At 52.8% G+C, this 5464-nt stretch overlaps 1 pseudogene; it reads right to left on the reverse strand.

The window, feature by feature from the left end:
- Positions 1–897: 897 nt before the first annotated feature.
- On the reverse strand, positions 898–3324 carry LOC112130603 (breakpoint cluster region protein-like; annotated as a pseudogene).
- Between the last annotated feature and the right edge of the window lie 2140 nt (positions 3325–5464).

Raw genomic sequence — 5464 nt, forward strand, 5'->3', positions numbered from 1 at the left:
TTTGGGCCGCTGTCTCTTGGCAGATGGCCTGACAGTTGGGAGTGGCCCAAGGATGCCTCAGAAAATCTTGATTCCCACTCTACAGATGGCCCGATTAGCCAGAGGTTTCCAGGCTGCCTGTCCGCCTCCAGGAGATGGACTGGGACCTTTAGACATTGGTGGAGAACAGGATACTCTGTCTCTTGCTGTCCAGGGCAGGGATGGCCTCCAGCCACAGGAAGCACCTGGACCTGCCCGGGCAGAGTGGGGAAGAGGAGAGTGGCTCAGAGGGGGGCTCACAGCTGCTGGTGGGGAGGTCTTTGGGGCCCAAGTCCCCAAGTCCACCTCAGGTGCTAGAAACCCCTGCTAGTGTCATGAACCCCTTACAGTGAGATGGGGGTGGGGTGGGGTCCTGACAAGGCATGACTTGTTGGGTGGGGGGTGGTTATTTATTTTAGAGATGCCCAGGGCCTTGCTCTGTCCCCCAGGCTGGAGTACAGTGGCTCCATCATGGATCACTGCAGCCTCTAACTCCTGGGCTCAAGCAATCCTCCTGTGTCAGCCTCCCAGATACCTAGGATTACAGGTGTGTGCCACAATGCCTGACTAACTTTTCTTTGTATTTTTTTCTAGAGAGGGGGTTTGCTACATTGCCCAGACTGGTCTCAAACACCTGGGTTTGGTTGTCCTGCCTCAGCCTCCCAAAGTGCTGCGATTACAGGCATGAGCCACCACACCCGAACACTTGGGGTGATTTTAAGCCCCCAGCAAGGTGCACCAGCAGGACCAGGAGGTGGCCTGTGCACCCCCTATCACTCCCATCCATGCAAACCTAGGCAAGTCCCTCTCTCTGAATCTCAGCCACCACCACATACAATGCAAGTCGGAAAATGGGCAGGACTGGGGGTGGGGCAGGCAGAGGCCACCTCTGTCAGGCTGGGGTGGCATTGGCTAGAGACTATCTTCCCATACCTGGGACATGACCTCCAAGGACCTGCTGTCAGTCATGGTGATGGCTTGGATTGGCAGGGAGCTTGCTCTCTTTCTCGGAGGGCTGGAGCAGCGTGGGGCCAAAGACAGTGGCAAGGTTGTGCAGGGACACCTCATTGACTGCCTCCTTCTCTGCCACCCTGTAGAGGACTGAAGCAGAGGGTGCTGTTTCAACGCCACCACCAGGAGAGAGGCAGAGGGGCTGTGCTGTGCTAGAGTCCTCAGGGAGGGAGTGACCTCGACCCTGGCTGTGCTGCAAGCTGACTCCAGCCTTGGTACTTCTGGATCTCAGTGGCCCAGGACAAGGGGCCAACCCTGGGCTGGTGGGGAGGTCTCCACCTTGATGTGACTGGGAGGGAAGAGGGGGATCCAAGTGCACTGCTGGCCATGGCCAAAGCTCTGAGCTCTTTGTTAAGGCCACAGTGCAGAGGGAGGAGGGTGGCAAAGAGGAGAGGCAGGGGTGGGGGTGGCAGCGGTGCTAGTCCTTAGAAGCAGTGAGTTATTGCAGATGGGGGTCGGGGGAAAAGGTCCTTGGTGCTGGGGGTCTGGTGGGAGTAGAGGGGCACCCCACAGCCTGGAGACCTGGAGTCCTGGGCAGCCACAAGAGAGCTGGGCTACCATTCCAGGTGGTCTAGAAGGAAAAGGAAGATGAGCAGGTTGGCCTCCAGCAGGGACAACAGCAGGTTGAGCATGCAGCTCTTCTTTGCAACTGGGTCTGAAAGAGCTGCAGGAGGCAGTGGGTTACTCCTCTGGGTTACAACAAGCCGGAGACCTCTCCCGAGGTGGTCACATGGAGCACCCGGGACAGGAGTCCTTGCGCAGTTTAGGCTCATCATCATCATCACACCCACAGCGCTGGCCACCAGTGAGGACCCTGTGAGGGGCACCTGTGTGAGGTGTGAACCACCTAATCACCTTTTCTCTACCTCGCAGGGGTCAGCAGCAGCAGGGTACCCGACCATGCCAGAGGGGGCATAGCTCGGTTTCCCACACCTCACTTTTCACAGCCTCCAAGGGCAGCAGTGCACGTGGAGGAGACGTCTCCCACGAGGCCAAGGCCTCTAGTGCTCACCGATGCCCTCTGCGAAGTTGGGGTAGAACTCGTCAGTGAAGAGGGGCCCGGGCAGCTCACGGAAGTATAGCTTCAGCGTGCCTGCAATGGCGTTCACGTCCATCTCGCTCATCATCACCGACACGTCCTTGTTATCTGGAAAGAGCACAGAAATGCAGCAGCCTCCTTGAGGATCCTGAGTGAGTCGCCCGCCATCCCTGCCTTGGCTAAATCACCGTCCCTGCCACGCTGACCACTGTGTGGTCCCTCCCGGGCTTTGAGCAGCTCACGTGACTCCTCCCAAGAGCTGTGCATGGTTCTGTGTCTGCAGAATTGATAGGGGTGCGTGGGCATTCCCATTCCTCTCCCCTGCTTGGCCCGATGTGATGGCCAGGAGGAGGCCAGCGTGGCAGGACACAGCGCCTGTGTGGGGACTGGGTGGCTCTGCCCTGTACACAGCAACCACTCCTGCACCAGTGTCTTCCCATAGCAGGAAGGCCGGAGGAGAATCTGACTGGTTTCAGTGTTTGAACCGGTGTCTTCCTTTGGACCCAATTGGCCATTGGTACTTACCTCCCTACCACAGGCCAGGTCCATTCTGGGCCCCCAGAGGGAGCTGAAACTACCACAGGGCCCTCCCAGGGATGCTGGGCATTCTAGGGGTCCTGGTCAGGGTGGGTGGTGTGTGCTGCAAAGAAGGGTCTGCAGGCACAAAATCCTGTTGCTTTGAAGATGCTGGGAAGGACCCTCTGGGGTCTCAGTGCCCTCACCTGGCATTTGAGGCACCTCCAGGTCCTTCAAAGCCTGTGAGGGTTGGTGAGATGGAGGTGGAAAAACTGGCTTCTATAGAAGCTGTTTGTACAACTCTTGTTTTCTCTTTTTTAAAAATAATAAAACAGTAAATGAAGAAAAGACACAGAGAAGGATGTGACATGCCTGGGCCATGGAGCGCTCTGAGGTCTCATCGCGGACACCACTGCCCACACCTCCATCCCGTCCTGCGCAGGCCGACACTCACTGACGTCGAAGGCTGCCTTCAGTGCCTGGATGTCTGCGGCCACTCCGGACACGCGGTAGATGCCCACCTCCTCCATGCCTCGGCACTCGATCTCCACACACTGGCGCATGATGTAGGGCACCTTGGACCTCTCTCTCCTGCGGGAGGAGGGAATGTTCTCAGTGTCCCAACAGCCCTGCTTGGGCCATAACACAGGAGACCTGCTCCCTATCTGCACACCCGGAGGCGGGGTGAGGACGGTGACGAAGGTACCCAGGTCTGGGGCTGCACACAGAGCCTTCTGCATGCCTGTCCTCCCTCTGCAAGCTCTGTCCTCATTGCATGTACTTTCTCAGGAACCTTTCAAGCGGCCAGAACCCCTGTGAATCACACATGATCTTTGCGGGAAGGTCAGGAGGCCTGTCTAAGTCAAGTCAGCACAGGAAGGGCATCTGACAGATTCCAGGCCTGAGGTTAGCAGCCTGTGCCCCCAGCTGGGAGATCAGACCTGGTATTGGTCCTGCCACCTACGTGCTGTGTGAGGAGAATCCCTGACCCCTGCCCTAGGCCTAGGCCTTAACAAACATCTGACGAATGAATGAAGGGTTGCCTCAGCACCAGTGCTCCAAGTCCTGTGATGCTAAGTGCTTTTCTCCTCTGAGTCTTAGCAATGGACACTTCCAATACCACCACACAGGACACTAGAGTAAGAATACTTCAAAGTTAGTGCTGTGCTGAGGCCTTAACTTTAGTTCTGTTTTGCAACTGGATTTAGGAGCACATCAAAGCCGCTTCTCAAGCCACCCTCATTAGCAGGGCTTATTTGGAGGAGCTGCTGATGGAGTCCTCGCTGCTCATGCCCAGAGCCCTCCCTGAGTGCTATGCAAGTGGCTGCCATGCAGTTGGGGGTGGGGCGTGGTGTTTAGACACAGATAGGAGTCCAGGGTATGACTGATGGAGGCCCCGGCCCACGTGACCAGCAAGGTCAGGGGCCCAGCTGGATTCCATCCTGGGGAAGCAAATGAATTCTCAGAGGAAGTGGTCTGTGTCTGCATGAACTGCTCTCAAACCAACAAACAGGCTTCTCTTGCCAACTGACCCATGACAAAGGGTTCAAGATTGTTTGAAATAAAAAAAAAGGGAGCAGGGAGGCAGTAGGTCCTGCAAAAGTAAATTGTTTATTTTACAATAAGAAAGTGATTACATATTTCATTTTTTTTACAATGGTCAAAAATTAGAAGTGATTGTGAAGATGATGTCTACCCACCTTGCTGATGAGTAGGATGTGATTTGGCTCTTTAGGAAACTGAATTTGCAGAACTTAAGAATATTGATTTATAAAGGGCATGGCCATTGACCCAGTCCATCTTATGCAAACCTGGATTCCATAAATAATATTTAAAAATGAAAGTATTGGGGTGGAGGTTGCAGTGAGCGGAGATCGTGCCACTACACTGCAGCCTGGTCGACAGAGTGAGACTCTGTCTCAAAACGAAAAAAGAAAAAGAAGAAGCCATTCCCAACGTTGCTCATCAAATTATGACCATAAATTTCCAGGATCAGACTAACAGCTAAAGAGACTGATCCATCAACACCAAGCAGAGAATAAAGCAGATTTCTTTTTTTTTCTGTTTTGGAGAGCCTCTAGGAACTTGAAAAATACATATACCACACTCTTAAGACCCGGTGGTTCTTAATCAGGGATGTTCATTAAAATGCTGGAAAACTGTAAAGACTTCTAGGTCCCACCCAAGGAGATTTTGCTTCTGATTGACTGGCTAGTGGCCTGGCCATTGGTATTTTGAAAAATCCCTCCAAGTGATTCTTTTACATCCCAGATAGAAAACCCTAAATTAAAGGTGAAAAAACCAGACACCAAGTAGCATTTAAATAAATGTCAACTTTAACTCCACAAAGCATCTGGTTGCATGTGGACAGAAAGAGAAGGAAAGAGGGCCCTATATCTGGATAACTTAGAAATGTGCTTCCCATAGCAAGATATCTACCAAAATTAAAACCATATTTGAGGATGCTGGCACTGCGAGCAATACATAAATGATGCATGTAACATCATTTAATATGATCTTACTTTTAAAAATGAGTAGAATGGTGTTTTCTAGCTGTTAGTTTTTCCAAATGTCAATATAGAAATTAGTCTTCTGCAGCTGCAGAGGCAATTCAGTTTCCAGCTTGCTTGTGTGTGGCCTACAGCCATAACATGGCCCAGGGCATCTCTGATCCACCCCTCCCACAACCACCAAAGCCAGAGACAACAAAATGCCTTGGACCATCTGGTGAGAGAGGTAGCTGCATGGCAGTAAGAGTCCTGCTCTGAAATGACAAGAGCCTTAAGGCCTAGTGTTGACTTACTGCTAACTTGCTGACACTGCACACTTGCTGAGTGATCTTGGGTGAATCCTTTCACCTCTCTGAGGTTCACTGTGAAA

Source organism: Pongo abelii, chromosome 23 (genome assembly GCF_028885655.2).
Source record: "Pongo abelii isolate AG06213 chromosome 23, NHGRI_mPonAbe1-v2.0_pri, whole genome shotgun sequence".
In the NCBI taxonomy this organism is placed as follows: Eukaryota; Metazoa; Chordata; class Mammalia; order Primates; family Hominidae; genus Pongo; species Pongo abelii.